The sequence below is a fragment of the Chamaea fasciata genome, unplaced genomic scaffold, assembly GCF_029207755.1.
Source record: "Chamaea fasciata isolate MVZ Bird 193981 ecotype frontalis unplaced genomic scaffold, bChaFas1.0.hap1 SCAF_35, whole genome shotgun sequence".
NCBI classification, from domain to species: domain Eukaryota; kingdom Metazoa; phylum Chordata; class Aves; order Passeriformes; family Sylviidae; genus Chamaea; species Chamaea fasciata.
This window is the reverse complement of record NW_027094120.1, coordinates 570056-592327: the sequence shown is the minus strand read 5'-3', so window position 1 is coordinate 592327 and position 22272 is coordinate 570056. Positions and strand designations below refer to the sequence as shown.

Sequence of the window (22272 nt, the reverse complement as noted above, 5' to 3'; positions counted from 1 at the left end):
ACTTGAGGTAAATTGCTTCATTAGCTGAAGCTGTAATTGCAAGATTAACCCCCAATATGCAAATGGACCAAACTTATACAAGTGTGAAAACCCATGACCTGTGGTCATTTTTGGGTGCAGCCCTTGGGGGGCTTTGTCTGCCCAAACTGTACCTGAAGCCCCTCCAAAAAATATATTTATTATAAAATTAAAGAACAAAAATAAATATATTTTTATTCCCTTAACTCTGTTTGGCCTCTGTTTTTAGGTAGCCCCAAAACAGCACCACAGGAGCCATCCCTGCCATGCCAGGTGGATCCCTTGGAGCTCCTGGTGAGGGATAGTCTCCTATTTGTATGCTCACAGCTCCCTGTGCTGGTGCTCTCTGCTCTTTTCTGTGCCACTGGGCAGCAGAGGGAAGATCTGGCTCTGATCAGGAAAGAGGAGTGGGCCAGGGCACAGCAGCTCTGCCTGGCAGCAACTCAGGGCTCATCTCAACCCTCCAATCATTTGGGATCTACCCTCTGCTTATATATTGCTGCTGATTATATCTTAATGAATGGAGTTGTCATGCACAGGGTAGCGAACACATTAATTAAATTCTTGGTAATTTTCATGACTCTGGGCCTGCAATGATAAAATACTGCTACCTTAGTTATTTCTCCTTAATTGCCCCTGGCTTCCAGGTGAGTCCACAGTGGATTTACTGCACATGTGCATTTGCAAGCAGTGGCAGGGGTTACAGGAGCTGGGTGAAACAAGTAAACTGTAACACATGCAAAAAAAGTTTTAAAATTTCCAACAGAAATAGGTAACTTTAAGGGACTCCTCTTTTTTTTGAAAGCACCAATCACAGTGGTGGTTAAATACACACCAGATCTGTGCTTTCAGACAGTTCAGATGTAATTTTACCAGCCCTTTGAGAATTAATTTTGTGCCTTTCCATCTATTCCATGTGTAATCTATACATTCTCACTATGAAAATATTAGTTGGTGGGGTTTTTTTGGTTTTTTTGTGTTTTTTTTTTTTTTCTGGTTCACGTCTTGCTAAATATTTTATGCCAGTAGCTTGCACTGAAAACAAAAAACTGCAACACTGAGGAGAAAAAGAAGAAAAAGCTACTCCTGCTCTCTCTGTTCCAATGTGGAGAATAAAGGAGGAGACTTAATCAAATGGATACATCCTTTGGTGTACGTAACAGCCTGGCACTGGTATGAGTTCTCTTCTGAGCTTTGTAAATAAAAGTCAGGAGTTCAGTGGAGTATTGTAAACTGCATCAGCTGGGGATTTATAAAGGGAATATATGGCCAAAGGATTCTCCTTCAGGGCTTCAGCTGCTCAGGAAATGGGCAGCCTCATGGAATACAGATAGAGGCATAGAAATATTCAGAAACTCCCAAGTTTTGTTAAAATGGAAAAGGGAAATACTTCAAGGGTAAGTTGAACTGTGGTTTTTTACTGGATATTTCAGGAAGAATGGAATATAATAACAAAATAAGCTCTTATAATGATGACTATTAGAAAAGTGCGGATCAAATGGTTAAGCTGTTCTGCCATTGTTTACAAATCTCTGGCCTTCTTTTTTATTATCTGAATAATACCTCTGCAATCCTGTAACTCAGGAATAAATCCCTGCCCATGGTAAGAAAGCTAAGGAAATCTCATTGTTTTGAACATTTTTTAATTAGTTTGGATGAAGGGGGGAAAAGCCAATTCAGGCAAAACAAGAATAGTTCTCAGCAGAACTTGTTCTGTGTTTCCTTTCACCTGACTTAAAGCAGAAGCAGATTTTGAAAATAAGCTTATATTAATTTCAGAATCTTCTAAAGTATGGGGTGTTTTGGGACTCAGATGGTTTGAAAAGGACATGAGATGAGTCTGAAAAGTTATATGAAGGGATATTTTAGTATGTGGTTCGTTCCTCCTACCTCAGGCATCGGGATGTGGACTACCAAGGTTAGAATGACCCTGTTTTCCTCTTCCCGTCTTGTTTTTGCTTGGTTTTTAAGCAATTCTTTAGTTTTAAGTACCTGTTCTACTTAAATCTACCTTAAATCTACTTTTCTTTTAGCAGTCACAGTCCAATTTATTTTGTATTCAGTTACCTGAAGGCCTCACTTGTGCCCATAAATAAAATAAATTAAAACAGAATCCGAGTTTTAAGTCTGCTTCCTGGCAGTTATTCACTACATTGAATGCAACGTAATTAATTACTCAGTTTCTTAAGAGACTTGTAATGCTGGATATCTTGATACATCTGGACTGGAAAAGCAATATTTGAATTTCTGTTCTTATTGCTGGATTTCTCCCCATTAAAAAAAAAAAAAACACAGACCCATGCTACAATTATTTATACTATTTAGCCACGGCTAGGGGGTGATTGCAGATCTATGGATTCACAGATAGCAATCCTTTCATCACCCAGTTGTGTGTTTCACAAGCACAGGATTTGGAGATTGTGACAGTTGCCATGGCACCCACATGTGTGCCAGGAAGATTGTTGGGAAAGGGTGATTTATGTTCACAACAAACTGAATTAAAAAAAAAAAAAAAAAAGAAAGTGATCAGAAGTGAATGGTACATTTTAAGCTGAAATAATTTTTTTTGGATGTTTTTTCTTTTTGCTGTGAGGCCAAAGTTGTGATGCTCCATGCCAAAAAAAAAAAAAAAAAGCTGATGTGGAGATGTAATGGCTTGGGCATGGGTCTGAGGTGGAGCTTTAGCACCCCTGCTGTTTCCTGCTCCCAGGCTCCAGAACATCCTCACAGAGTGCCAACGCCACTGTCACTCCTGGTAAAACTTACTTGGAGGAGGGATAAATGAAGACTGCTAATAGCTCTCCTCTAAAATTCACAAAATATCCTTTTTATTGGTGTGGCCCCTGGCCCAGCAGCTACAAATTACACTTCTGATTTCCTTCTTGTCTCCACGGCTGAACCCGAGTGGTTTGGGAAGAGTCAGGGTTCATTTCCTGGAGAAGAATGGGCAGAGCCAGCACTTCATCCTCAGCTTTGCCCTCCCTGGGGCTGAGAGGATGCAGCTGGAAATGCTCCCAGCTGTGGCATTCCCTGCTGGAAGGAGGAGGCTGGGATGGGCCAGCCTGGGATGTGCCAGCAGGGAGAGATGAAACCCAAATCCAGGGTCAGGGACTGCCCCGGGCAGGGGCACAGCCAGAGGGAGCAGGAAGCCTCTTCCCTGCTTTAAAAAAAGAAAACCTTTCCTCTTGAAGTTTGCATTCATTCTTCCTTCCAATTAAGGGAGGTGACCACTTAATTCCAACTAATTAGGGAATTTTTTAGATCCATTCTCCACTGTACATGCCAGATCCGTGCCTTACCTTTGCCGTGAACTCTCACAGATTAATCGTTCTTATTGCATAGTTTAATTACTTTGGTTCAACGCTTATTTTCTTTTGACTTCTAATTGACTTTATGAGCGCTTTTATTTGTATTGTGTGACTCTTTAAAGTGAAACTGGTAATATTGGGGATTTTTCAGTAAAAATTCCAAAACACCTACAGAAAACTTTGCTATTATGTGGCTAAATTTGTTTTCTAAGAGATTATAATATGGAGGACTTAAAAAAAATTGTATGTAGGCCAAAGGCTTTTGTACTCAAAATTTTCCCATTTCCCTGAGTTGCTGCTTCTCAGTTCTAGTTAGTTGTTTTCCCTTTGTTTTCATGCTATTTGACCATGTTCTGTTTTCTGATCATCTGGGAAGACTTTGATTTTGAAAAGAGGCTTCTACCTGTGAGGACTGAGATAAAAAGCCTCAAAACATGAATCCTAAAGATCCAAAAACCATGAAGGCAGAGGTGAATGCAGCTCTATAAAATGTTCCCTAAGTGTGACATCATGCTTGATCTTTGGATTTCACTTTCTGCAAGTCCTCTGTTTGCTCAGGGTTTTAAGCCATGCCAATTCTCATGTGCCATTGCTTATCTTTGGTGCCAAAGATGGGCAAATGTGGTGTAAAAATGCACTTCCCAGCAAAACAAAGAGAGTGGGGCAGATGTGAACCTCTCCTGCCATCTGAGAAATGAGGGAATACCCAAAGTTTTTCCTCTCCTTCTCTTCATTGTGTTTTGTCATCCATCAAAAGAGGCAAGGTTGGTGCTGTATTTCACTTTTAAACTGGTTGCACCAACAGCTGGAGTAAGTTCTGTGCAGTTCCCTGTGTCTGCCAGCCAGGCCAGGAAACCTGACCTCCTGTAAGAACACTTCAAATAATCATCTCCATACTTGACTGTACAGGAACATAAAATGCTGGTTTAATTATTCTTGCTGTGAGTTGATTGTCTTTTACATAGGATTTTGTTTTCCATCTGAATTCCTACATGTTTTCCAGTGGAATGGTGAAATATTTAAGCCTCTGGCCGTAGCTAAAATATCCCCTATACACTTAGCAAAGCAGTTTATTGTCCCTATGGCATTATAATGATGCAAAGTGTATTTTCTCTCTTAATAAATATATCATTAATCCATCAATAATACAAGATTACTGTATATCCTTTTCTAATTTTAACTTGCTATCTTTAGTAGTGAAGTAGAAAGCTTGGTTGGGGTTGTTTTTTTTTTTTTTCCCTTTTATTCAATTTCTTCTCTGCCTACAACCATTTTCTCATTCAGTTTAACACTTACTCAATTTACGCAGTGTCCATCTCCTACCCTGCAGAGCAAGAATCTTCTACTTAATAAGAAATACTTATTGGCACATAGCTTTGATTCATAAAGAGAATGTTTCCTTGAGAGAGTAATTGGTTTGGGATTTTCTTTTTTTCTGCTTACCAAAGGAGCTTATCAAGTTCTTTTACAGAATCCTTAATATTGTTGTTTTTCTTCCTTGAATGTGAATAAGTGGTACAGTCTGGAGGAAAACTGACTCCTAACTTATCTCTCTTTCTTGAAATCAAAAAATGCCTTTCACAAAATGGGAGTTACAACTCTGTTTTCAGGGGAAAAAAAAAATTCTATATTGTTGAGTCCTGTAAACAAGATGATCCCTGTGACTGCAAACTGTGTTGGTTCAAAGGCAGCTGGGTCCCCTTGGCCCTTTAGAGAACAAGTCAGCCTGGAACAACATCTAATAATTCAATAGAGTTATAGGTCAAATTTGTTGGGCTTACAGTGAGAAAATATTTTAAAGGCTGATGTGCTGATGGTCTGTCAATATTAGGAGTGGAGTGGGAATCAGGTAGACAAATCTAGTGGGTATTTGTCTAATTAGCAGTGACCTGTATTAAAGCAGAGCTGCCTGAATTAAATTAGTTATTGCTCATCTGGTACTAACTTTCTTTATATCTGAGAATCTGGCAAATCTCATCTAGAATGCTAATTCTATCCTTCTGTCTTTTCCTCTGAGGTATCTTTTTCATTTAATAATGAGTTCCTTCATTGTTTTTAAATTTAGAACAGAGCCCCTTTTTGGGAAGGGGGGTAATTTTTTTTTTAAATTTCTTTACTGAAATATGTAAATAGTTCTTTTGAGGGAAAGCAGTAGGAGAGGTGAGGTCTTCAGGTGGTATCAGATCTGTTGCCTTCAAACATAAAAATAAAATACTGAGTGGCAAGGTAGCATCTGAAAACTTCTCTGTCCCAGAAGATTTTGAAAACTAATCTGCAGCATTTAGCATCTTGCTGTTTTAAGCCTAAGCCTCTTTTGGGGGGAGATTTATGCTGCTACTGGCCATCCTTCTCGCTCTTGGGGTTAATAACTTCCCTTTGTTCTCATAAATCTGAGTTTGCCTTGAGTTGCTGACCACCCAAAGCTGGAGCAGCTTTAGGCTCAGCTTTGCAGAGAGTTGAGGAAGTGAGGAGAGGCTGCTGTTCCTGTGAACTCTGCCAAGATGACTTGATAAACCGGCAAGGAAATTAATATACAAGGGTAGAAGGGATTACAGATAGAGATAGAAGGATTAGGCTCTGCACTAGCAGCGAGACTTGCTGTAAAACTATTGCTTCAGGCTTTTGTTTATTATTTGGAGAAATTCTGTTTAAATGCAGATTAGATTTTCTACCTAGAAGTACAACTTACTCTTTGTTTAGAAACTCCACAAAGAAGAATGAACACAGGGCTCTTGTTTTCATTTCTTGGTGAACTTTGACAGTCACGTTGCTTATCCTGTTATCTGGATTAGATATGCAAGCTCTGGATACAGGAATTGGAGCAGTTTGTTTAGAGACCCGGGTTTAATTAATCAGTGTAAGACTACCAAATTGCCTTGGGATGAAAAACTGCGCCAGAGAAGTTGTAATTGGCCACTGACTAAACAGAAGGGCCCAGCGCTGCACTGGGTGTTTGGGAGGGGAAAAAGGCAAAGAAGAAGAAGCAAGAAATGAATTAGACAAGTAGATTTTGTGACCTGTATACAGCTTTTTTTATTTTTTTTTTTATTCTGGAATCAATTTCCTTGGGAAGTGACATTTTGTCTTCCTTAGAAGTAAAAACAGTGCTTTAGCAGAGCTGATGGGTTTACAAAAAGTAGCCTGAAAAGTCTTACCTTTAAACGGACTCCTAAATACTCAAAAAATATCCTTTTCCATATTGCAATAGATTTTTTAACATTTTCCATAAAAATCTCAGTTAATTGTAGCTAAGGAAACATCCCAATCACCCTCCATGGGTTTATTTTTATTCCTTTATCCATTCTTCTTACATCTTGTCAGCACATCTCCAGCAATCCTCACAGATCTTCTCAAAATTATGATAAATTGATAATTAACATAACTAAGACAACTTTTTGTTAATCATCTCATTTTTTCTGTGCAAAAAGACCCTCCACATATCATACTAAAAACACTGATTTCAAGGGATATTTTCATTTCACCTATTTCTTCCACCCCAGCATAATTTGTGACTTATCCACCAAGTTTCAGGACAGAAAATCCACACAGTGATTGGCATGATATGTCACTGGGATTCATGTACAGAAGCAGAAATGAAATATGTTTCAGGATCTGAGATTTTGACCCAATTTTAGAAAAGCATGGGTAGTTTGGATTGTTATTAATATCTACTTATCTATCTATCTATCTATCTATCTATCTATCTATCCATATATATATATATATAAAGATGACTTTTTCTTTTTTGTCTAATATGTCAGATGGCAGCCAGATTTGGCTGACTGGAAATCAAGAGTGTCCTCTGAGCAGATTTATTTCACCAGCCATAGAACTTGTGCAGTAATTTTATATTGGTCATTTAGCATGGAAATAACAAGCCAATGTAATGCATTTAAGGTGGTCATGGTGAACCATTTGGCAAGGTAAAATTTTAGTATTATCAGGTTCATAAAAGCTTGTGTTTTGAGAATATAATGAACATTTCTCCATGTATTATCCAGTTTTGTTATGAAGTGGAGAAAATATGAAGATAAAGTCTTTGATTTAAAGATGTTGATGAAGCTTGTTGCCTCATGGCATTTTAGGTGCCCTGTGGCTTTTTTGCTCCTTTCTTTATTTCTTTTTGATGGACAATCTAAAGCAGTAACTAAAATATTAATAATTAAAAAAAAAATCTTCAGAAGGTAAAGAACCCTGGACCAATAATTTACAAGAAGTAACAAATTCTTGAGAGCTCACACACTCCATTCAAAGTATCACAGCTATTTAAAAATCTGAATTGATAAATTTTTTTTCTGTGCTGCCCCTTCACAGGGAGCCCAGTTGTTTTTCCTCCAGTTGTTTTACCCATTTTTGGTAATATGATAAGCTGTGCACAAAATAAGTCAGAAAAAAGTGTATCTGTGATGAACATGATATGTCGGGTGAGTGACAGAATTTGCCATATATGTCAGAGGAGAAAGTACTGAATCCCAGAGTCAGCAGTACAGGAATGTCACATTCTGGAATCGTACAGAGCCACTGGATGGACTGAAAGGTAATTATTAGAACAGCCTCTTTTCCTTTAATGCATCATTTCACAGTCGCTTGTTCTCTTAAACTATATCAGATACTTATGAGGTTTTTTGAGAGTTTCTTGTAACACCCTATTAATTGACTGGAATACAGCAATTACCAGTTTTGATTTGACTATGTGCTTGAATCTGTGTGCTCTGGCCAATATTTTTTTTAATACTTATTTTCTATACCTATTTTAATTTTTTGGCAGTTCTTAGTTACCATTTCATGCAGGCCGGCAAAAGTTACGAGCTCAAACTTTAGTTGTGTTTAGTTGTGAACATTTTTTAACAGGTTTTTGTTTGTTTGTTTGTTTGTTTTTTGTTGTGGGTTTTTTTTTTTTTTTTTTTTTGTGAGTTGGAGAGAGAAGCCTTCATTCCGGCTGCTTACTGTGAGCCTGTGGAACTTCTGAAGCAGTTGTGTCTAAAAATCTTTGGACAAATGGCCTTTCTAGTGGGTACTTAGAGTCCAAATTAGAAAATGCAGTTTGCTGAACTTCCTCTGAGGTGGCCAGCACCTTGTTACTTGTGAAGATGGAACTTTGCAATTAAAAGCCTGGCGTTAAAATCTGATGGACCAGAACTCCTTGGGAGTGCATCTTGCTTTCCCCACTTCCTTTTTCTCTTTCATGAAAGGATAGATATTAATATCTGCTTTTTTTCCCCTTTTCTTTTCTCTGGAATGAGAGAAATATGACCATTCACTTCAGAGCTCTTATTTTTCAAGTTGTCACAAGTCCAGGGGCCAAGTGCCAAGCTCTTTTGTTGGGAGTTGGATACCCCTTCTTCTCCTCCTGCTTTGGAGCTGTCCTCAAGCCCATTTACACACTCTGCTACATAATTATATTGATCTAATCTCTGCTTTCATGAAATGCCAAGCTCTAACCCATTTTTTCTGTGCTCCTTAGTTCCCCTGAAGAGTCTTTCTTGTGAAAAGGGGTGTGAGCTCATCCAGGGGGATTTGATGGCTGTGGCTTCAGTGATCACACAGCTCACCAGCCCAGCTGCAGAGTCACTGCCCTGAGCTCCCTGCTGCTGAGGAGCCCAGGGAATTCTGAGCTTTCTGCCATCTCCATGATAACCATTTGTAAAGTCACTTTCCCACAGGTGATGATGGTGTTGGAACTAGAAAGGGAGAGCAGAGTTGCTGCTCTCAAAAGTGTTTCCTGCATTCTTCTGCGTGTGTCCCGTTCCCTTCTCTTCATTGTCAGTCTCTGCACTTGGCTCATTCCCCAAGGACAGGAGGGTTTGGCATGGAAACTGCAGCCTGTCTGCAGAGCTTAGGGAGAAAAGGGTACCGTGTTGGAAGTTTGTGCATGAATGGGACAGGACTACTAAATACACTTCTCAAATCTTTATTACAAATCAACCTCAGAACAAAGTTTACGATGTTCCTCGAGTCTTTATTGCAGCATCAGCCTCATAACAGGGTTTGAGACAATTGAAAGATGGCAACAGCTCGTCTGCCAGCAGCAGCCAAAGATCTCTCTGTCACAGGGCATTTTAAAAGTTTTCCAGCCAATAGCATGTTGCTAAAGCTCACAGACAATTGTTCTAGCCAGTCACTTAAAACACACACACACCTGCTTCAAACAATGCTTGCTTGGATGCTTTCTGTTTATAATACATAATACTCCATTATTAAACTTAAAACCTTCTACTATATTGCTAAGCAGATTTTTCTGCAGCCTTAAGGTCTATCCTGGCCAAACCTAAGTCTCAGACTATTGTTTCATGTCCTTGCTTGCTGTACTGTTGTAACTTTTCCTACTTTCAGGCTTGACAGCTGCAGCTAATTCCAAGTTTTTCTGCTCCTTCTGTTTCTGGGGCCTGCTTTCACAGCTTTCTGAAAGCCACCTTACCTTTAATATTCCCCACAGGTACAACCCACGGCAGAAACAGACAGGGAAAAAAGGCTGCAAAACAAGTCACTCATCAGCCAGGGGTAACAGCAGCACAGTTCTGAGAAACACTCATGTAGTTGTGCATTTCTCACTGCAAAAGGGCCAATCTATTTTAACTTACATAAAAATAATGAGATTTTACAGTGGGAACAGTTGTAACTATAGTCCAGTCCATTTTAAAAATGAACTAAAATTTGATTCCGAGAAGCACTTTGAGGAATTTCTAGAATTGGTTTACCATGTCAAATTTTATGAAATCATTGCATTTTATTACATTACAGTTAGTGCTAATTTTTAAGATATATCTTCTGGAAAGTTTTGGCACTGTAAGAAATCATCAAAGCTCATAAAATTCTCAGATTTTTAGTGGTTTATTAAAATAATGAGCTCTTCATCACTGTAAGACTATTCAAAGTACATTCATGGGTTTTTTTGATGTTCTGTTTGGTTAGATTTAGTAAGGACAATGAAAGACAGCTCTTCAACATTCCTGTATTTTTGTTGTACATTTTGAAATGGGCAGCACAGCTCTTTGGTGGTGGGGGAAAACTGAGTTTTTGCTATCATGTTTCATCATTTGGGTTTCTTTGAGTTTCTTTGAGTGCCAAGGACATCATCCCCTTCTCCAACAGGGAAGCTTTGAAAACTACATCTAATATAGTATCCAGTGCTCAAGAGTATAACAATCTGGTTTAAGTTATCTCATGTTGGGCACCCAGAAATAATGAAATAATGGAGGCTGCATAATTTTACTCAATTTTTTTAAATCCTCAGTTTCCCAGATGCAAATGGCCTCAATAAAGCAAATAATTCAGGTGGGATATTATTCTTGTTCATGAAGCTTTTAATTGTGTTGTGAAAACAACAGAGTACATGAGGAAATGAATAAATCTGCATTCAACACAAGGCTTTGAAAATATTAATTAAAAAGGTGTATGGCCACATGCTGATTAGAGTAGATAAATATTGAATAACTACTTACTCTCTGAATTGGGCCCAAGGGTCCAATGAGAAAAATAGTATATGATAATTTAATTAAAGTTTGCATCAAAATACATTTACACAAGGGTCCTGAATTAATATTGCAGAGTTTGCACTTTCTAACTCTCCATTGCTTCCCTGGGAAATACTGGATCCCTTTTGGTACAGAGGTTCTTCATTGGGACATCCGGTACTGATCAGACCTTTGGTACATTCACCTCACTGAAGGTCTTAGTTCCAAGGCATTCATAGAATAAATAAGCATTTGAATCTGGGGGAAAACAAACAAACAAACAAACAAACAAAAAACCCACAAAACCAACAAAAAAAAACCACCACCAAAACCAACAAAAAAACCAACAACAACAACAAACCCCCACCCACCCAGATATTGATAGCAGCACATTTAGAAGCACAATTCAGGTGGGTTCCGGAATATGATAGAAAGAGGGTAAAGGGAGGTGGGATGTTCTGAAGGAATCATCCAGATAAATCTACATATTTACAAACACTTGGGTACTGATATTCATTGCTATATCAGTATATAAGATCCTCTGTAAAATATCTAGGCTGAGCCGAGCGAGTTTTTTTATTTCCTGGACAGGTCTGGGCTACTCACTGGTTTTTTCCCCCTCTTTTTCCCTGGGGAAATTTGGTAACTCAAGTCCTGACACTGCATATTTACTCAGTGTAACAAGAGCAGGAGCAGGGAAAGGGCTCTGGTGTGTACAGAATTAGGAGACAAGTACATGAAGGGATGGATAAATGGAGTCACAGTCTGACAGAAAAGGGGCCATGTCCAGTCCACAGCAGCCACTGCTGTGGAGGAAGGAGAATTCTCCCCGTGCTGAAGCTGGGGACAAAACAATAACTTGCCGAAATAATAATAGTTAGAGTATTGACTATGATGCTACGATCAGTTGTTTAATTTCAAGTGTTTCTGGGCTTTACAATAAATCTCCAAACCCCTGTTACAATCACAGTGGTGCCACATTCATGACAGTATCTTTGTGCTTTCCATTTCCACTGGATAATGGACTTATAACTACAAAATGGATTTGGTTTTTTTCTATTGTAACAGCACCTGAAACACGTCATAAATGCTGTTATATCCAGTTGCTTTTGTATTTCAGATAATATACAGATAGGTAGCAAGCGTGGTGTAACAGAGCAGTAGATCACCCCAAACCTGCTGTTATCACGGGGATGGTGACAAAAAATAGCAAATTAAATAAATTAGTGTTGCGCTGTGCAGCACTACAGCAGGGCCATGTGCTGCATGGATGTACTGATAAGCAGTCTGTGGCCCCAGAGCTCTGAATTCTGAATTTCTGCAGAGCTCTGAATGTCCCTGGCACTCCCTGTGCCCATCTGTCCCCAGCTCTGGGTATGGAAATGAGGACCAGCAGAGCCCTAATGATTATTTCTGCCTCAGGGTAGAAGGTAAGAAAAAGGACCTGTGAGTGTGAAAAAGAAAAATACTCAGTGTCAGGAACCTCCCTATTTGGGGAGATGGAGTTGGGGATTTATTATTTGTTTGTTTTGCCCCCCAAGACTTTCATGTCCTTTTCTGCAGGAGTTCTGCAGTCATTCCAGTTTCATCTTCCAGCATTCCAACAGCCCAGTCTGTGGGAGGCTTTTTCCCAGCCATGATCAATTATTCTCTGTCAGAATCCAAATCTGCCTTTTCAAGTCTGATCATTTGTGATGAATTTATTCTGTTAACATGGGCCTGAATAGAAGCAATAGAGGATAATAAATTAACTTTGAGCATATTAATGACATCTCTAGACTATGGGTGAATTAAGGAACAAATAGATGAAATAGGTTCAATAACAGGCTGGTGAACACTTAGTCAGCAATTGACTGGTAGCTTTTCATTTAGGTCCTTTTATATCCTATGGTTAATTAAAAAACATAGAAAGATTTAAAGCAGCCCTTTGGAACACAGACTGAGTCAAAACTTCTCCTGCCATCCACAGGAACTGTAGGAAAGGTGCTTGTGAAATGCAGTTTGATGAAGCTCAAGGAACATCACCTTCAGAAATTCAGGTTTGAACCCTCTCAAAAAGAAATCTGTGCCAAAAGTGTTGACAGCTTTCTATATGGCATCTGCCAGAGCAGCACTTAACCCAGACTTAAAATATCCTTTCTGTAGGACTTCAGAAAAAATAAATTATGGGATTTTGTGGGTTTATGAACTAGAGATTAGGTTAGTTCAAGAATTTTCACACCCAGCAAGAACTGCTGGGATTTATTTGGTTACCTCCAGTGTGTGTCTGCCCTGACCAGGATTTCAAAACTAATTTGAAACTCGGACTTTCAAAAGAGCTGGATGCTGAAGTTTAGTGACTTTGTGAGAACTGATTTTCTTAAATCTAAACCTAAGAGAGCCCCTGTCCCATGCAGTAGAGAAATGGCTGATTGAGGCTTATATTCTAAAGGAGGTGATAAGTTCCCTGACAAGTCTGATTGCTAGTTTTTAACCTTGTTAAATAATATATCTTAGGCTTTTATTAGCCTAGGCATATTCATGCCAAAGCTTATCAAACAGGAGTGAACGTTAAATTTTTTTGAAAAGACAGCTATGGTTCAATGTATAAAAATATGAATATAAGGAGGTCTGAGTCAAAACTTGACACCTACTCTCTGAAATTTGAAGGTCAATAAATTTATATCTCTCCTCAGAATCCTTACACAGACACACAGACAGTGTGTGGTTGTAAGAAGATGTTTATATAATTGAGCTTATAAAAGCAGAATTTAAAGATCAACCAGTGTGTTTATTTCCATTTAAAAATATTTCCAAGTAATGAAGTTTAATTTCACGAACAATTGGATACCTCATGAAGTTTAACTTCATACCCCCACAGTTTTCTATTCGTTATGCTCTGCGTAATTAATTGTTGTAGTAGTAATAGTAGTAGTAGTAGTAGTAGTAGTAATAATAATAATAATAATAGTAACAACAACAATAACCACTACCCTGTTTTCAAGAATCATAGTCCTCATGGCTGCAGGTCACAGAACCACTCCTGACAGCTGTTGCAATGGGCTGACAAGATGCTGTCAGCAGCTGCTCACTTCCATTCCTTTGGCTGATCTTACTGACACTAAAATCTTCCAGAACAATCACAGCTATCACTGTTTCCTAACAATGTCCTTTTAAAATTATCCATGCTAGGAGAAAATGTTCTGTAAAGGATTGTGTCAAGTGTTGATCTGGCCTAAATTATTCCCATCATTTGTCAATTGTCTAGGGGCGGATAAAATCATATGTTTTATAGAGAACCACATAAGTTTAGTAATGCTGCTAGCTAAAATTCCACTGTTTTTATATTTTTAATTGAAATTTACTCTGGAGAACATAAATATATAAATATATAAATATATAAATATATAAATATATAAATATATAAATATATAAATATATAAATATATAAATATATAAATATATAAATATATAAATAAATATATAAATAAATAATTATTTTTTTATATATATCCTGTCAGCAAAACTCCTTGATGCCCAAAAAACTTCTTAATAGTTGGAGAAGGCTCATGTGAGTGAGATGAGGAACTTCCAATCAAACAGAAAAATTTCAGTGGAGAAGCTGGTACACAAGGGACTGTTAAAGAGCTGGCAGCTGTGACAGCGTTCCCTCAGTAGGATGCTGCCCAAATTTCTGAAGGTGCCAGCAATGCCTATAATGGCCCAATTAGGAAGTTGGAGCCATCTCAGTCAGTGATTTTGAACTCTCAGGTAAATGATGGGAACTGTAGTTTTCAGGAATCTTTTTGTTGTTGCTGTTCAAATGTCTGCTGAGAATGAGGCTCTGAGCTGATGTGCAAAGATTGCTCCAAATCACTTGGAGCCACGCTCCAATGCCTGACTGGAGCACAATGAAGTTTGGATTATGCTGTTTTAAATTATCACCCATTTGAAGTCATTTTCTTTATAAAACAAGATTAAAATGACTGTAATTCAAAACATTTTACCTCCCATTGATGTGAAAATTGTAGTGTTCATATTATTTCCATTTTTCAATTTGACAAAACATTTCACTCCACATACGAGCCTTTCTGTGTTGTCACTATCTTAACAGTGAAAATATGAATTTTACTCTGTGCACTTTACTCTTTCCTGATGTGTCTTATTTCTTAACACTACTTATTTAAGTTTTTGAAAGCATGTCTTTCTTTTGTTGTAATACCTGGGGAAAATATAAGCAGATTTAGGAAGTTTTCTTTCCTCCTTTCTAACCCACACAATAACAGTTTATAGCTCCGTATTGTTAAGTTTGTTCTCTGTTCTTCCTACATGTCTGATGGTTAGATAAGTGCTGATGAATAAGCAAACCAAGGAAGAAATTTAAGTTCTAGGTTGATGGAGTTGAAACTCAGATAATTTACCTGAAACATCCTTTCATTTGTTTTCATATTGATGCCACAGGCGAAATTTCTCTGCAAGAATTTTCCGCAAAGTTTCATGGCTCTTAATATAATCATATAGGGAAAGAATTGTCTTTCTTCAGAAGTTTATTTCATAGACAGGGAGTATTATCAGTAATACTTTTTAAAAATCCAGTAAATTCTGAGTAACTTACTTGAGCTGCCTATGAAAAAGGGCACTTGTGTCATCTAAGACAGAGTTGTCCTTCCAGAGTTCTTGAGGAAGCAAAGAACAGAACAGTGCTGAAAACCACTGGAAAATTAAGTGACTTGCAGAAGTCCTTGTTTAAAATATTGCCAGTGAGATTTACAACTGCAAAGTTCCTGGCCTAAAAATACAATTGCATTTATTTTTAAGTCACACTGTGCTCCAGCACAAGTGCAACAGAATGCCAAACCTTATCACTTAAAGTAATAGCGAGGCACATGTCAGCTATCAGACCCTCAAACTCTGAGAAAGAGCTGTTTTTGTGTGCTCAATCTGCAAAGGATAATTCATTCCTTACTAGGGGGTATGATTTCAAGAGCTGAAAGCTCTAACTAGTGCAGATGTGTAGGGTAGATTTAAAGTGATTATGGAAATGTCACCGCAGGACAATGCATTATTAGTAGGCCCTCATATGTTGTATGCTGTCCCCTTATGTTTGCTGATAATTAACAAGCAGATTGGGATGTCATGGTGAGAATGAGTGCAAAATGTCCCTTTTATCATTTGCAATAAATATGAAATAGTGGTCTTGCTGTATCCTTCAGTGATTGTTCTATTTACATTGGTGACAAATGACATCTTTCTCCTTGTAACGTGCCTGCAGGGTTAAATGACTTTATTATTATTAATGAGTCATTGCTCCAGCTGCCCAGAAATACAGGGAGTAGGAAACATAAGAGATTTAGACCTAAGTAATTACAAATGTAATTATTACCTTTCAAATTTCATTTTTACAGCAATCACAGGGCTGTTAATCAAACATGGCCCTTTCCATGTGTTCACACTTTTCGGAGCCTTTGTCAAAGGGATGAGCAGCTTCGTGGGCCCGCTGAGGGTAGCCGGCGGCAGATTGACAAAGTGGTCTTGACAGAAAACTGCTGTGAAAAATTGGGTGGAAGCCGTTGCGTAGTCATCAAGGAGGCTGTGGTTGAGAGGGTTTTCCAAGAGGAAAGCTGCGGCCATATGGAGGAGAGAGTCCTCTCAGGGAGGACAAGGCAAGCGGGAGGGGAATCCCAGTGTCCTGCGGACAGGTGGAACGCTGAAGTTTTACTCTTCCAGCCTGCCCTTCCTCAAGGTTGTTGGTTGTCATGAAATGGTCTTAAAAAAACACAATGGAGTCACGCGCTGCACTGTCCTGGTTTAGGGGAAATTTGGGAGAAAATCCCCAAAAAAGGGTCCCTCTGGGAAGCAAACCCAAACGGGCCCACCCCCAACTGGTCCAGGAAAAAAACCTCCCCAGAGAAAAGTGGAAAAAACGATTTATTTAACAAACAAAGTGTCCACAAGCATAACGAATGAATAATATGAAACAATGGAACCTCTCGTTGTTCTGAAGTGAGATGACAAATTCAGACAGTCCCTGCTGTGGGTAGCTCAGCTCTGCGGGCCCAGGCCCCGCCGGGCCGCGGGTCAGCTCCCGGTGCTCCTCTGGGCTTTTCAGTCCAGAGCGGCTTTAAACAGTCCTGAGGCAAAGGAAAAACAGTCCAGGGAACTTCTCTGCCTCAGGCAGCTAAAACTAACTAAAAGCACAGGAGATCTCTGTCCCACAGTCCGTAGGCGCTGCAGACAACACTGTCCAAGAGAAACAATGTGCAGGAGTCAGGCGCTGTCTGAAACAAATTCCACACTGCTTCCTTCTCCCTCCTCTCTCTCTGAACTAGTCTTAAAGGTAGAGAACTTAACATACAGCATAAAGAGGACAGCTGGGGATATAACACCAAAGAGCCACCCCAGGACCCTGCTTTAGGGGAATTACAAACCATGGCCTCTTACCCTGAAACATTTATCCTAACTACTCATAATTATGTATTCTTAAGTTTTGAGGTGGAGCGTAACTTTTATTCTCCTGCAGTAGTTGCTAGGGTGTTGTAGGGAATTGAGAAACGGGGAATAGCTGTGATTATTGTTAGACCATGTTGCAGATGGCATGAAATATAAGCAGTGCTCTTTCCTAGCATCATAACCTGAATTGATATTTATGGTGAAATGTAAAATCTGAGGGACAGCTTTGGAGAAATGGGAACATTTCCATTCAATAATGCCATTTCTTCATAATATTAAGGATCCTCATATTTTAAAGAAATAAGTAAAAATGAATTGAATAGAGAAAATGGGAACTACCAGTTACCACACTATGCCCCCAAATGTAATGTGAATCAACACTGGCACAAAGCATTTGAATTTTGAAATGACATTTTTGATGGGAAGATTGTTTTGTCAATCCACAGCAAGCTTTATTTATACATTCAGCTGGAAAGAATTGTTATTGTTGATGGTCCAATCAAATGTAATAGCTATCATCACTCAAAAAAGCATAGTGTGTTACATAAATAACTGCATAGGTAATTATTGTAAAAAATGTTTCAAAATATTCAAAAATAAACAGGGTATTAACAGTAAAAAAGATTAATATTCTAATGAAGAAATATAGTTTCTTTGGGTTTCTTTCCTTGAAATACAACTGGAGTCACACAAAAGGTACAGAATATTTTAGACTGTTTTAGGTTTGTTTTGGTTGCTGCTCTAGTGGTCTTTGACTTCAAGTTTGTTTGTGTATATCTGATGAAAACACAATTCAGAACAACTTTTATTGTCTACCTTTTAAGTTATCTCAGGAGATATATGTTCACTAGCTCACTGAGCATTTGGGGATTTTATGACTCCCTTTTGAAAATTAATATTTCATTAAAGTGTCTGAACCACGACCAATTGCGCACAGTTGTTCAATTACTTAATTTAAAAGATTTTTTTTTCTTTGCTTTCCATCAAACTTTTGTTTATTTGTTACTGCAAAACCAATCCTAAGGAAGACAGAGCACCATTTGGCATGGAGATACACCAAGAGACTGCATGAATAGAGGGTGTAAACACAGACATTTGAGGGGCTTTTTCGCACACCGACCCTTGAAGGAACTGCTGTGTGTGAACAGGACTGAGCAGGAACTTCTTCTCATCCTCATCCTCCTCACTCAGCCCTGACCTCTGCTGAGGGGGCTCACCCAATCTGCTCCTTGTCACAAGTGTTGGAATCTGGTAGGAGAGTGGGATAGAGGAATATTGATATGTTCATGTAGCCCCCTTATCAATAAGTTAGTGCTTCTGACCCTGTTCTACCCAGAAATTCTCTTCCCTTTGTACCTTCCTGACACTCATCCTATCTCCAAGCCCAGATCTTTGCTCTGATGTATCAGAGTTTTAGATGGATGTATCTGATTTTTTGATTACACAGCCTAAACTTAGGAAATGCATTTTCTTGTTTCCACAGCAAAGTGAGTTTATGTAGATTGCATAGTGATTCTTAGTTCTCTTTATGAATCCTCACTCTTTTGAGATATTTAGTGATTTTTAGTAAAATCAGTAAGCTGCCGTTCCTTCAGGGACACACGTAATTTTACTTGAAACTGAAATCTGAAAAACTAGGTATAGTGTTATATTCTGCATAAATGGTTCCTCTGAAAAGTGACAGCTGAAGCCCTTTTTTATCCAGCATAGTTTTGTAGGATGTTGTATTTATCACAAGAATTTTACATCAGTAGTAGAGCTTAATATGTATCACTTATAATGCACAGTCTTTGCAGGTATGGGGGAAAAAATGCTAATTTCACTCTTTACTATGTTTCCAGGTCGAAGGTTATTGCTGGAGGATAAACCATTTCTCACTATGTAGTTTCACCTTGTTTAATTGATTTGAATTTGAATTTATATTCCATGTTAAATAATGAACCATGTATTAATAATTAAGAAGGTTCAGTACAAATGGGAAGCAGTTAATTAAATATTAAATAAAGCACATTGTATTAGCCACTATTGTAATCAATATACTAGATTTTAGGTTATCCATTTTAGGTGGTCATTATGCTTTACTAGTTACAGTTAAAACTCTTATTGAAAACTCAATATACAATTTTAATCCAAGAAACATATGGCCTTTGCAAATTACCTTTTTTTTCCCATAAATATCAGCGAAACATGAACATAAAGGATGAATTCAATTGGACTGGTAGAGGAGTAAGGGTCAGCGCCATGTACTGTCCTACAATCTGTCACACCCATGTTCATTTGGCTCAAAAAATGAGTTTGCAGGTGGTTTGGGGACTTGGGTTTGGGGGTTTTTGGGGGGGTTTTTTTGGTTTGGGTTTTTTTCTGTATGTTTGTTTGGGTTTTTGTTTTGTTTTTGTTTCTTTTTTTCTCATGTGAATTCTCTTTCTGTGGAAAACAGTAATTATTGAAGCTGAACTTTTTACAGGAGCTTTGGCTTTAGACCATATCTTGGTTATGATTAATACAAGATTGAGGCTCTAGTCAGAATAACAATGAGGTAACCAAATGAAAGATTAATGTGCTTTATTTGTAGGGCTGTTGCTTGTGAGGGGAAGATTCACTTCACAAGTGTAGTTAATGAGACAGGAATTACTAGAGGCTGACTCTCTTGCCCTGACACTTCCTCCATTTCCTCTTGCCCTCACCAACTTTCCTTTGCTATCTTTAATAATGTTTGCTTGACTTGTTGAATCCAGGTGCAAAATCCTCACACCTCATCCTATCATTTGGATTTCATGAGAAGTATTTTTTTAAGATTAAATTCAAATTAAAACCACGGCTGTTAGGATATAAACTATGTTCACTGGAATGGAAGCAGAGCTGATTCTTGCAAGCTACCCAGCACAATCTGGCAAGCCTAGGTAGCACAGGAAGATGTGATTTCCCTCATGCCTGTTGATTCCTCAGTCAGAACATGTGGAGGATCAATCTTCCCTAATTTCTCACAAGCAAAGCAAGCTCTGTACGCACAGCTGAAAATTGAGGGTCGTGTGCTGTTGGGGGTTAGGTTTGTTCCTTCTTTCTCTAAAGAATTTTTTCCCTACAAGTTACCAAGGAGACCAAGTGTTGGATACTTGAGAGTACTTAACTGAAACAAAGAGGTGGACAAAAGGTGGAAGGGGGAGATAACGCAGGTAAAAGACAAAGCTTGAGGCAGCTGCGTGCTTTTCTGCTTCCGGCGTTCGGGGAGACGCGTGTCTGCCGCTCCTCGAGGATCTCAGCCGCCGCAGAGCACGCCGAGCAGAGAACGGCTGTTGCTGGCTGGAGGAGTTTCACTGTGGCCAAAGGGATCCAGTCCTGGGAAATCTACTATCACCGGTTCGACCTGAATCCTGAGTTTTTCTCTGCCACTCGCAGAAGCTGGGCCGCTTTTCTGCCTCGCCTTCGGCTCCTTCGGCGCTGCTCCTCTTGCTGCAGCGTGACCCTGCATCCCCTGCGCTGCCGGGACATCCTGCCCCTGCCTGCCGGGACACCCTGCCATCCCAGCGACCAGCCCGGGACTTTTCCACTGTTCCAGCTTGGTGCTCTGAGGATCCTGCAGGGACACCGAAACCAAACTGCCCTGGGTTTTGTGAAACAAAGCCCTCAAGGTTCTTGGTACTGTTTTCGTTTGTCATTAATGCTGTAGTTGTTTGGTGGGGGGGGGAGTTTTTTTTGTGTTTGTTTGCTTTGTATTACATACTAGTAAAGAACTGCTATTCCTATTTCCCAAATCTTTGCCAAAGAGCCTCTGATTGTAATTTTACCTAGCAGATACCTGTCTTCCTAAACCAAGACAGATTTTGGCGCCCAAGTGTGGGGCTTGAGGGCACTGAGAAAAGAAAAGGGAAGAGAAATAGCAGTTCTTAACTAACCTAGTACTTTCTTTTGTGTGCGTTGGATATAAAAACCTCATTAGGCTGCATCATGTGGTCTAACTTAGCCTGGTTTGGGTGGCATGTGGTTGTGGCTGTATTCCTTCCATTTGCAGGCCCTTATCTAAACATGGGCCCTATAACTAAGGCTACTGTGACTGTCATCCAGTTTATTTTATGGCTTAATAAGGTGAAGAACTCATGGATTTTTAATTTCCTCTGGAAGGCAGGCACATGGATTCAGGGCTATCGTACACTAACTGTGTGTTTTTGGAGTTACTTTAACAATGGTACCTACTGTGAGGAAATGACACCGGGGGAAGTTTCTTTTTCCCAACCCTTTACCCATCTCTTTGGGTCTGCCCCACCAGTTTTTGAAGGGTTTAAATCCTCTCTGAATGCTAATGATATCATACAATGGCTGGTGCTGCTAATATGCGTATTCTGTTTAGCATTCAGAGATAAGGGAAGATTGACCTGGATAACCACCCTGATACCTACCCCACAGAACAGGGATGATACCCCAGAGCCTGACTCTGCCCCACAGCCTGCCTCAGAAAGGACCCACCCGGATTGGGTTGAGGTTCTGGTAAAAGAGATGGGCCAGATGCTGAAGGAGTACATTTCCCCAGCTCATGAAAAACCCTCCCCCTGCCCCGAGAAGGCAGAGACTGATGGTGCAGCAGTGGAACCCACAGATGTTACAACTGTCCAGGTTCCAGCTGAACCACAAGGGCAGCCACAGCCAGCAGCAGTCGCCCCTGTGGAAACAAGGAAGTGTAAAGTGAAATCGTCAGATCCTGATACTAAGGGTAAGAAAGGAGGGTCCTCACAGTCCACAGAAGAGCCACAGGTTGAGATCATCACTGAGTCCCTAACATATGAAAGTCTACGTAATCTGCAAAAAGATATTGCACGATGAGAACGTGAGGCTTATACAGCCTGGCTACTTCGAGTCTGGGACCTTATGGGTACAGGTGTGCAACTGGATAGTGCTGAAGCAAGGAATTTGGGACCCTTGACCCAGGACTCAGGTATAAATCAGGTATTTGTAAGAGAGCAAAGGCCCCTTCCCCTTTGGGAACGACTTCTAATGAGTGTGAGAGAGAGATTTGTCCACAGAGACAGAATGCAAGAGCACAACAATAGAATGCGATGGAAGACCCTTGA

General features: G+C 39.3%; 1 long non-coding RNA gene across 1 annotated transcript; it reads left to right on the top strand.

Annotated features, from left to right (window-relative positions):
• Positions 1 to 1169: 1169 nt before the first annotated feature.
• Positions 1170 to 17853, top strand: LOC136303485 (uncharacterized). The gene is made up of 3 exons (XR_010724232.1): positions 1170 to 1415; positions 12750 to 12819; positions 16165 to 17853. It is a non-coding gene; the product is annotated as an uncharacterized lncRNA (long non-coding RNA).
• Positions 17854 to 22272: the final 4419 nt, after the last annotated feature.